Source organism: Canis lupus, chromosome 5 (genome assembly GCF_003254725.2).
Source record: "Canis lupus dingo isolate Sandy chromosome 5, ASM325472v2, whole genome shotgun sequence".
Taxonomy (NCBI): domain Eukaryota; kingdom Metazoa; phylum Chordata; class Mammalia; order Carnivora; family Canidae; genus Canis; species Canis lupus.
Window position 1 is genome coordinate 1,831,942 of NC_064247.1, and position 12,082 is coordinate 1,844,023.

General features: G+C 48.7%; 1 protein-coding gene across 1 annotated transcript in view; it reads left to right on the plus strand.

Annotated features, from left to right (window-relative positions):
• Positions 1-12,082, plus strand: part of OPCML (opioid binding protein/cell adhesion molecule like) — a 1,085,315-nt gene that overhangs the window by 178,271 nt on the left and 894,962 nt on the right. The window lies entirely within an intron of this gene.

Consider the following 12,082-nt stretch of genomic DNA (forward strand, 5'->3'; position numbering starts at 1 on the left):
GCTTTGGTTTGGTGACGCCGGCCGGGCGGCCGGGCACCACAGATGGTTGGGCGGAGTTGCAGCTTAACAGGGGGTGAGGGGGGAGGTGGCCCCCCGTTGGGGGTGGAGGCCGGCCGCGCTCAGCTGGGGCAAGGTCGGGCGGAGGGGGACGAGCCCCGCCGCACGTGAGGAGGGCACGGGCAACGCTTGTCCTGTGACGTCACTTCCCTGAACACCTGCCGGCGGCCAGAGGCAGGGGTCGGCCGGGCGGCGGGCGCTCGTCCCGGGGTGGCCGCCCCACCCGTGCGCACGCGGTGCCTTTTTCCGCAGCTGTTTCCATCAACCTGAAGATCATAGGGAAGGCTGGAGGTGAGGAGACGCCAGCGCGGCACCATTTTGAGCTTCTCGCCGATGTTTGACCCGTGTCACCTACTTTAGCCCTAACCCGACGGCAGATGTCACCACAGATGCGTTCCCTCTGCAAGCTCAGGACGGAGCAGCCCTGTAGCAGGTTGGGGGCCGAGGGGCTGGCGGGTGGCAGGTGGCAGGTGGTACTGCCGGCCCTCGTTACGGAAGAAGAGCAAACCGGGGTCAGGGACTGGGGTGGCCAGGGGGCCCCGGAGGGCGCCAACGCCCCTACCCCCGAGTCTCTCCCCTCTGTGGCACGAAACCCCCGCGATCACGGCCCCTGCCCTCCCGCCCAGTGGGTGAGGCACCTCGCAGCCGGGTTAGTCCCCAGGGCCCGGGCCGGCCCGCACAGGGGCCTTGTTAGAAGAGGCTGGTGGCGGGCAAGTGCCTGCTGTGCTGTTTTCCATATGACGTCTCAGATGAATTAAGTGTCTGCACAACTGCAGCTGTCACGGGCTGCCACCTAAGCAGCGGCCTTTGGAGGAGGGACCCCCACCCCCCCCCCCCATCTGCTGGCCGTCACCTCGGGGTTCCATAGAAACAGCGGCTGGGCTCATGGAGGGGCTTCGAGCTTCCCCCCTGCAGCTGATGACCTCTGCGTGGTGGGCAGGGGCAGGGCCGGGCGAGGGAGCAGCAGCCTCGCCCCTGGGAACCGAGGACCCCAGACAGCTGAGTGCCCGGGAGCGACTCGCGGGGAACATCTGCAGGATGGAGATTTCAGAAGAACACCTCGAGGGCCGGTCACCTTACCCCAATGTAACGTCCTTTCCTTTCTATTTAAGCTTGGTGTTTGCAAAATTCCCAAGCAACTTTCGGGATTTCTGGGTCCCAGTTTTCCCCCCGGGGGTGGGGGTCCCTTCCATTCACCACGGAGCCACTTTGACACGGATGTTGACGAAGAGCAGCGGTGACTGTGGCCTGGGGAAGCGGGGCCGAGGGTTGCCAGAAACTGGGGGTGGATTCCCTTTCTCAGAAGTCCGTCCGCTGTGCAGCATGTACGGCTCCTTCCCGGAGCAGATAAAGGCACTAAAGTGGCTGCCGATTTCCCCAAATAGCTCAGGAATCCACGACGGGTGTCAGAGGCTTAGGGCAACGGAGCTTTCCATTCCTGGCGGCGCCCTGGCCCGGAGGCGGACCCCGCAAGCCTCCTGCGCGCGAATCCCTGGTTCCCCAGGCAACTGGATTATTGTTTCTGGGGCCTCGTAAGCCCAGACGGGTTCCGAGTGGGCTGATCAGCAGCAGCACAACGGGTGAGTGGCCAGGCGAGGACAGTGCCTAGAAACTAAGGGGTCTGTACCTCCCAGCCTTGCAGAGGGGCCTGCCCGGGCGGCAGGTGCAGGGAAAGGAGCTCTCCACAGGGGCGCGCTCCTTGGCACCCCGGCCGGCAGGCAAGCGCAGGCCTTATTGGCATGACGCGTCTTGCTCATCGTACCTAAAAAGGACAGTCCTGCCCAACCATCTATTTCTGTCGTCATAAAATAGCTTTCCGAGGCGTGAGGGGTGTGTGCGCACGCGCTTGCTTCTCTTCTGCCCCCACGATGCCGCAGCCCGCGTCGGGCAATTCTTCATTATACATTCATTTGGTTCTCTGTTGCCCTTGCAAGTTTAACAACCTTAAAAATTGGATGCTTCTCACCGGTTCTATAATGAAGTAGCAATTTGTCTCCAGATCCAAATCCAGGTGTAGCTGTGCTGACTCACAGCCTAGCCTTGAGCATCTGGAGAATATTAAATATCTCTGGGTGTAGGAAATCCTTGGATGTCACAAAAAAGGGGGGGGGAAGCCTTTCTGCCTTTTAATAACATATGTGGGGATGCAGAAGGGAGAAGGGAGAGATGCTCAGAGTCACTAAACTTAGAACCTCTGACAGCAACAGGGACACACCTTCTCCTCCCACTCCAAGTAGAATATCAAGTTGAGGCTGAGAAACAAATTGTTTTTTCAGATTCTGTTGCTGAATTTTCCCCGTGTTCCAGGCTCTGGGGCTTTCTCAATTCTATGAGAGACATTCTGCATTGACTCCCACCTTAGAAGTGAGGACACCACGTGCTAGTGATACCACGTGACTTTCCAAGGCCATCCAGTCGCTTGGCCTTCAGACTTTGGCTCAGCTTTGCCTGGTCCCATGTTCTTAGCCACCAGGTCCTACTTCGTGGGGGTCTGTTGTTGTTGCTGCTATTGTTCCATCAGGAAGAATTAAAAATTCTGTGAGACCCAAAGAGGCTAAAACACTTGCCCAAAGTCGGCTGGGCCTCCTGGCCTCTGCATCTCACAGCTGACGGGCCTCCTCGCCTCCCCCATCCCCCTCGTCCCCATGGTCCACACCGCTCTGACGTAGGAGATATGCTCACTCTGGCCCCGCACTGTGTGGGTTCTCCATCAAGGGACAAGTGACCGTTGCTTTTTATCTGACTTTGATTGGTAACTTGGTCCTGCTCATGGGTCTCCTTTCCGTTCTGAAGTCCGTTCCCGTGAAAATATTGTCTCCATTTCCCCAGCTGGCGCCTCATCCCATTCTGGGTCCGGCGTCTTAGGGGGTCCCCTCCAAGAACTGGGAGCTCTCCCTGGCTGGGGTCCTCTACTTTTAAACAGAGCCCCTAGATGGAGACGCCTTTCTTTCAGGGTTTCCATGTTGTTCTCTTCACTTGATAGGACATCTGCATCTTTATTCAACACCTCCAGCCTTCAATTTTCTGCTGGGATGTCTGCAGCTCCTTAGATTGATTCCTGAGAGGTGCACTTGCCATTACCATGAGCCTCTACTGCTGGCTGCTGCCAGAGGACCAGCTTCGCTGCAGCCTGGCCTGGGTAACTGTCCAAGGTGCTCTGTCTTGAGGAGATTCGGAAGTGAGAAAGGAGAGAACCTTACAGACTTACAGGACACTCCTCGGGGGTTGAATTAGCTGCTTTATTGATTGGAAGTCAACTTGTCCTCCAGTCCAGGGGCCATCATTGAAAACTAGATGTTAGCGAGGCTGTGAACCTGTAGCCTCCTGTAGTCACAGGACACCGTGGCCCAGCTCGATGGGTCAAGCCCAGCAGCAGCCTCTCAGACAGAGGCTTTTACCTCATTGGAAAGCCCCTAACTGGTGATGCAGGCTGCAGTGAATGGTGCAGAGAACAATCTGCCTATTCTTGCTTTGAGGTGAAGTCCTGGTCGCCTGTCAGGTATGAGTATCTTGGCATAAAGCACCAGATAGAGCGCTGGATGTGGAATCAGGAAATCGAGGTCCCACTCTGCCACTCAGTGTGACTTTGAGGAGTTCACAGCCTCTTGGCCTAAGCATCCTTTTTGATGAAATGAAGAGTGATAATAGCAGTCTTGTCTATCATGAAAGTGGCTGTAGATTAAATAAACCAGTGTTTCTCAACAGGGGTGATTTTACTGCCCAGGGGACATTTCACAATGTCTACAGGAGACATGTGTGGTTGTCACAGCTGGACTCAGGAGTCGCTACTGGCATCTCTAGAGGGTAGAGGTCGGGGCTGCTATAAACACAGGTATAGGAGAGCCTCCCACAGCAAAGAAGTATCCATCCCAACATGTCAAGAGTTCAAGCTGATGTTTCAGATGTCATGTCCCATAACCACTCCTAACTCCCATGGAGCCTACAAGGATGTGAGAGCAGAGAGTGCCGTATAACGAATAGGCCTTCTTCCTGCTGCGCCCTCCAGGCTCTACTGAAAGGCCACCTCCAAATGACCGAAGACTGGCCTTCCCAGATCTCTGCCATGAAGACTCGAAGGCTACAGGTGAATCCCTACCAGAGCACTGAGCCTCTGTACAACAGGCACTTTTGACCTACTGGAGCATGAGACTGCAGACCACCCCCGGTCTCTGACTCCCATAACCACTGGATTGGGAGAAAGCGCCTTTCACTGGTGGTGAAAAGGTTAGATTTAGAACCCCTCAGACTTGAGCCTGAGCCCCGGTTACGCCACTTAACAAACTAACTGAATGTGGACAAATTGATTTATTTGAGGCCTATTGTTCTGACTGGTAACTCAGAAGATCACTTACTTAGCATGATTCCGGATAAACTGAGAGCTGAATGATAGTAGTAGTAGTTGCTGTTGCAGTAATGGATTATATTATTATCATTACTGTTGGTAATACTAATATCATTATTTTTATTGATGTGCTGTGACTGAGATCTTTTCACCCGCTCGAAGGAAGACCTTACATCCCAGTGATTCGCTGCCTTGGACAGCTACTAGTCAACTGAATATCTTGTTAAAAGTGTTGAAGGTTAGGGGTGCCTGGATGGTTGAGTACCTTAAGTGTCTGACTCTTAATCTTGGCTCAGGTCTCAATCTCAAGGTCATGGATTCAGGCCCTGCATTGGGCTCCATGCTAGGCATGGAGCCAAGTAGATAGATGATAGATAGATAGATAGATAGATAGATAGATAAATAGAAAAATAGATAACGTAAAAATATTGATGCTTGGACCCCACCCCGTGCCCACTCACTTGATTTCTCTAGAGGACAGGCCTACATATGGGTTGTTTTTGCTTTTCTAGCAAAGCTCCCCAGGTAATTCTAATAAGTAACCAGAATTGAAAACCTATGGTTTTACACAATGTCCTTGACCTAACCTTGCTGGGGACACGGGTGGTACTGAATGTTCTCTAGGCAATTGGAAACAGGCAGGGTAGAGGTCTATTCAAACTCGTGGACTTGTTCTGTATTATTGTCTTTAGCAGATAGTCTAGGATGGCTGCCTCCTTCCTCGGCAAGATTTTAGGAAGACCCATTCTGCGTGTGGCTCCTCCTGGCAGCTTCCTGTCACTAGAGGAAAACATGAGCAGATCAAAGTAGAAGAAGAGGTCTTGAGCATCTGTCATTTGTAAGCTCGAGTCCGTCTTAGTAGCTGGTGATTACCATCATTTACTAACAAGATAGTTCATGTGTACAGTGCTTTATAGATTAAATTACTTCATGCTTATCAGTTTATTTAATTTGCGGGTGGTCTGAAGTCACATGTTCAGTAAATTAAAAATGCCCTCTATAGAGGCTCAGACCTTATGTAAGGATTAATTTGTGGATCTCCAAGTATCCATGGCAGAGGTTTGTGGGGATTGCTCTTCACTGGCTTGGGGTGGCCGTGGGGTAGACCCTGAGAGAGAACAATTCTGTTGGTCATGGAGCTCACTCTCTGCCCTTAGCTCCTGGTAGGCTCCATGAGAGCAGAGCTCATTCTGAAAAGAGCCCAGACATCTGAAAAGAGCCTGATCAAAACTTTTAAATGAAAATTTTACTGCTATGATCATACTTTTTATTGGTTATTATAAATACAAATAAAATATTGGATAAGTTCAGGAAATAATGGGAAGCCATTTTACATATACATATATATGAACTATAGTAAAAATAGGAAGATAGGAAGGGATTCTTTACAATTGCTAAAATTGCAAATAGAAATAAAGCAGAATTTAAAAATAACAGGGGTGACATCACAAGAAAGATAGAAGGTTAAAGTTACAAAGTAACGTGCTATGTATGAGATTTGAAGATATATAAGATAAAAAGCCTTTAAAAGCCAATAAAATGTGAGATTAAAAGATTAAGGCAGAAGGCTAAACCCATAATGTAGAAAGTCAAAAACAAAGAAGTATATGGGATTTAAGAAGAGGAAACAACTAAGGAAGAAATAAAATTGAAAATTTTTTGAAACTGGGGTGCCTGGGTGGCTCAGTTGGTTCAACGTCTGACCCTTGATTTTGGCTCAGGTCATGATCTCAGGATTATGAGACTGCGCCCCACATCTGGCTCCATACTGGGCTTGGAGCCTACTTGAGATTCTCTCTCTCCCTCACCCTCTGCCCCTTCTTCCCCTTTAAAAAATATATAGAAAATATTGTAGTCCTTTTTAAAAAAAGAACCTTTTGGTTTTGTTTGTTTTAGTTCCCACCTTTTTTGTTTTTAAGGAAGTAAGCTAGTATTTGAAAATTATAGAGAATGAGAAGGAAAAACAAAACAAAAAGCTTTAGTTTAGAAGTAGACAGGAGGCCAATGCCCTGAGTGAGGTCCTGGGCATCTCTGAATCCCCCATGGAGTCTGGTAGGCGGGGCAGCATCACTACTGGGTGGAGAGACCCAGGGTGGAGGCCGTGCATGCCCCAGCTCGCACATGCATGCCTGCAGCGGCGTACTCCAGGTCACTTACCCCTGTTGGCCCCACCGCTACAGATCTGAAACACGGGGGACCCTGGGCAGATGGGGAAAACCAGACCCCACAGCCACCTCCTCTGATGAAATTCACTAGCTTCCTAAGGGACAATACAGTGAATAGGATTTCCCGTGTTTGAGCCCATGAAGTCTACTCCTATCATCTGTCTTGTTCGTTCTTGAAACTTCTTTAGGAATAAGGCAACATAGTAGGCTCATGAGTAACCAAATCTCCTTTCTCTTTCAATTATATTCCTGGATCCCTCTATATGAACTGCTATGGGAAGTAGGTAGAGGGGTACCCTTTGCAATAACTTGCCCTTGGGTTCAAGTTGTGCTGTGTCCATTTATAGCTGTGTGACTTTTAAACAATTTTATTTACTTCTTTGAACTTTAGTTGCTTCATGTAATAAAGAGGGAGAATGAAAAGTCTACCTCTCTTAGTTATGGAGGTGAAGTATCTTCTAGATTGTGAGCTAGGCAAGGCTGTGACCTATTTATTTGCCTTCATTCATGTCCTCAGTACTTAGCCAAGTGCCCCGTATATGTTAAGTGTTCAGTGCTCCTCCTCTGACAATAATAAAAGCCCATTTTTTTAAAGTCATGTATTACTCCATGCCAGGAATTACGATTATGTATTCTACTCTGATTATATTAATTGATCTTTATAACATACAGACACGAGGTTGATAGTATCACTATCCCTTTCTACGGATTGGGCCCAGAAGTTAAATAACTTGCCCAAGGTCCAGCTGGTTTGGAGTTTTTAACCGCAATGTAATGAGTATCCAGGTTTCTGGTAAGCACGGGGGTTGAGATCGGTGAAGCAGGGTCTGCAGGAGAGCTAGAAGCTAGCCCACTCTGACCGTAGACAGTGCTCTCCAGCACTTGGCCCCGGTACTTCAAAGTGTCTTCCTGATTCCCCCGGAGAAATCCCTGAGCATCTCAGGGGAGCCCCGTGTCCTGTCGCTCTTACGGGCCCCGTGGGCGTGTTAATCCTGCCTCAGGGAGACCCCACGGGCCTCCACGTGGGCGCTGTGCCTTGGGTCTTGGCCACACCCTACAGGCCAGTACCAGGGCCTCAGTGCTGCTCAGAGGGTCTGGAGCCAGGAAATTTGCGTCCCTAGACTTCCCCATAGCCACTTGGTCCTGAAGGAGAAAATAATAAACTGAATGAGAGAGTTAGAAGAGAAAGTGAGCATCAGCTAATGAGTCGGAGGAGGGGCGGCTGTATCGGGCTGAGGGCTCCGTGTGCGGCGGTCCAGGTCCAGCGCTCACCCGCAAGGATTTCTCACCTCTCTCACTGGGAGGTGAGACCTGAGTCTGACCCTGAAGAATTACCTTGCGCTGTCACCACTCCAGATGGAAACATAAGGCCATTTTATCCCTGCACTTAGCATAAACTGGAGCATAGCTATTAATCCCAGAGTCTGGGCAAGGCCCTCCTGCCAAAATAGACCAAATGGACCCTTCTAGTACAAAGTGGGGGCTTAGTGAAGTAAAAACACATTCCATTCTCTCTTCTGCCAACACACACACACCCCAATTTCTTCTCTTCTATTTCCTCTACAAAGGAGGGGTAAAGTTGGGTGGAATAAACTTTCTTGATTGTTTTTAGAGGGAAAAGATTTATGGAGTGACAAGCTATGGAGCGTTATGAAGTGACAGGAAAATAAAGCAGCGAGAAAAATAGGTTCAGTACTGCACTCAGTTCTGCTGAGGAAAACAGGAAAAGATGAGCAAGAAATGAGACTTAATTTTAATGAAGGGAAATTTGCTGCTAAGTAAAGAGATTGCAGGAAGTGGGGGTGCCTGGGCCTCAGAGGAGAGCAGGGCCTTGCGTTCTATTGTGACGGACACGATTTTGTTCTCGAAGAAGCAGCCTTAGCACACAAAAGACGGAAAACAGAAAACGCTGGGTGGAGAGCACAGAACAGACGTCTGCAATGCAGGCACGGAGGGGCCCACTTTCTTCCCAGATGAGAGCTCTGTGGAGGTCGATTAAGGATATGCCTTTCTCACTCTGTAATTCCTATTTTTTCTCCATACGAGTGCTTTGAACATGCAAAAGATGCTGCATATCTTGGCGAGGATTTGTCTCTCTTCCCTAGAGAAACTTGATCAGATTTCCCAATTACAGGCTGCTGGGATATCTCAAAAATCTCATTACCATTTATTGCCTATTAATAGAATTAAAAATTCATACATATAAACTTATATATTCTAATATAATAAAAGTAGGATATATACATATCATCACATATATCACTCTTTGGGGGCTATTTCTGCATTTTGATAGGTGCTAAAATGACTTCAGTGGGAAGGAAGTTTTGTCGGCGTAAGAGACAAAAAGGCACTTTTTTCTCCACTTGCTAGTTCAAGTGAACAATAAGCAGAATAATTACCTTTGTAGGTGTTTCAGCAGAATTGATTAGTGAAAGACGGGTGGGGGGGTTAGGAATGATTTCCCCAAAATAATGCACCCTCGCAATGTCATATAATCTAAAAGGATGCCTTGGTCTGTATTTATTTTAAACCAGCCCTTCTCATATTTCCCATCGGAGCACAGCGCTCCTGCAACAGTATATGGTGGGAAATTAATGGGGCTTTTGCTACTAGAGCCTTGACGAGCCAGTGAGTCTGGAGCCCTGTGGCTCGATGCTCCCAGCCCTCTGCCGCTTAGGCCGGGAGCCTCCCCTGCTCTCCACGACTGTCCCTAGCTCTCTGGGAGGACAGGCTCACGCAGAGGACACGTGCACAGTGTCAAGGGTCTGGAATGGAGAATGAAGTATCGCAAATCTTCATCATAGATGCAGCAACAGAAATTCTAGGGTGTGTCGAGGTGGAGCTGGAGAGTGTGTCTAATACTATGTGTGGACTATCCGTAGAGAAAACCAGTGTCTGCGATCCTATATTCTCTTCTCTATACATCCATTATACGACAGACATAATTCCATGTGCCTTGAACATATGAATATGCACTCATATACAGATATAAATATGCAAATGTGCGCAAATATGTATCTAAACTAAAATTTAATTGTCTGTGGGCAAGAAAGGGTTAGCATCCAGTGCCCTGATGAAGAATAAAGCGATCTGGGCTTTGCTCTATTTTGGGCCCGCTTGGTGACAATTTAACATCACAGAAGCCGGGGAGCAAGACCAGCACCTGCCGAGCGAGCGGTGTGCTGAGTAGAGTAGCTGAGAAGCCTGCAGAGAGGGGCCGTCAGATGGTGGAGCCTTCTGAGCAGCTCCTTCCAGAAATGATTCCTTTCCTTTCCCTAGCAAGAGTGATTTGTACAGACCCAGAATTTTTCATTTTCTTAGAAGTTCTAGGTAACTTCAGACAGCAAACTTTTTCTTCATCTTGATTCCAGCCCTGCATTCTTAGATAATTGATTTTTTCACTTTGGCTGAGCAGAGGCAGCATGGCTATAATTACAGAGTAGTGGCATGCCATCCCTAAATTCTTTTTTTTTTTTTTTTAATTCTCCCAGAAATGGCTCACACCTTGGATTTCAGCAATGTGGAGGCAATCTCTTCAGACAGTGGAACAGGCAGGGATCAGACAATATCTGCAGCAGAAAGGAAGGGGAAAAAAAAAAAAACAACCTCTTCAAATATTCAGGGAGAGCCACAAAATGCTGAAGTAAATCCTTATCAGGAATTTTAATGAGCAAAATAAAATATGAAATCTGTGTGATTAAAATCAAATCTTCCCCCTTCTGCTCCGCTAGAGCCGTCTGCCAAAACCCAGGCACAAGGAAGGCGCTGGGAGGCCTTTTGTATTTAATTACTGCCAGGGTTTTCCTCAGTTCAAAGCAATCTCCCAGGCCCCCACAGGGGTAATGGAGAACTTGAGAGAACAAATAAACTCCCTTCTGAGTGATTTAGAATCCTGGACAACGAGCAACACACATTTTAACTGAATTGGAGAGATCCACGCCAGTTTGGGTTAGAATTTGGGTCCCTGTCAGGGTAGGGGACAAAGCCGGGAGTGTGGGCCGCCACCTGCTGGGTCAGGACCACTCTTCGGGGGCCCCTCACCCTCTCCTTCCTTCCTTGGTGTCTCTGTGTGTCTCCCACCCATAGGCCTGGCAGTTGGATAGAGGAGGTATCCACCCATAATAACCCAGGAATATCTGGAATAGGGTGTTAATGGCCTGCTGGTGTCCCGGCCCATTTGGGGAAGTTCTTTCTGTGAGTTCCTCTCCAAAGGCTTGTCCTCAGCCCCAGGACATTCTCCTTCCATAGTGGTTATGAAGGTTGCTTTTCTTGGGGTGCCACTTGGGAGCATGTAAACTTGAGGTGCCCATTTACACAGTGTCTGCCTTTTCCGTCGAGACCATATTATCTTTCCATTTATGTTTCTACGTATTTCATTTCAAGCAGTGACTGGGCCACCTTTGCCCCCTGTGAGGAGCAAGGGTATTTGAGAAAGCATTTGGATTAGATGAAGCACCCGTGGGCCGGGGAGCCCCTCCAGAAATCCTGTCTTGTGCTTCTCAGATGAGGAGGTGCTAATTGATATCTTGCCACCAGGCGCCCCCCTGCGTGGACCGTGAAGCTGGTGGAGCTGTGGTGCCTCCATTCCCAGCTGGTCATTGTGGGTAAAATGAAACAGGAGCCTGTCCGGCTCGGCCCACGGGTGCTCCTGGGGACCACTGTGCCATTAGGGTGTTGCTCTTTCCTGCTATTTAGTCCAACCGTTGTCGTGGGTCCTATCCTTAGACATGTTATCCACCTTTTTCATTCAGCGTCTATTGGTAGTAATTCAATTTTATATATACCAGGTCTTGTGCAAGTAGTTGTTGAAAAATGCATCATTTATAATGGCTCAATTGTCTAGTTATTCTCGTACCAAATTGTTTGTTCAGGTGGTATGGGGCTGGCGCTGTGCTAATCTCTAGGAACAGAGCAGTGGGTGGGCGGGGAGATGACGGCTTGGACGATTCTGGCATCTGTGAAGTTGCCGGAACATGGGCCCATCTGAGAGTGTTTTCAAGATGGAGCCAGGGGCACGGACTGGTGAGCTGGATGAGGACGGTGGGTGATCAAGGACCATTTCTGTAGTGCCGGTGGTAGCAAGTAAGCCAATGGTGGTACCCACGGACACACCCGGGAGGTTTGGGGAAAGACCGACAACGCCTATCAAGTGCCCAAACAGCTGACATCCTAAAACGTCTTTAATACAGTAGCTTAATCAGGGTGTATCGAAATTAACTGTTAAGGTTGGTTGTTTCGTTTTGTTTTTAATATAACTGAATGGGACCTACCCCAGCCCTATTGAATCAGATTATTTAGATGGTGGGACCTAAGCATCTGTGTTTGAAAAAGGTCCCTAGATGATTGTTTGCATATCTCTGGTTTAAAAAGTTATTGCTGAAAAGCGTCCTCACAAACACACGTGGGAATTATGTGTTTGTGTATCAGTGTTCACATGAATCTGTATAATCCAACTATGATATGTTTTTAATCTCAGACTGAGTTCTCCAAATACCTGTCTTTAATTAATCTCTGCCTC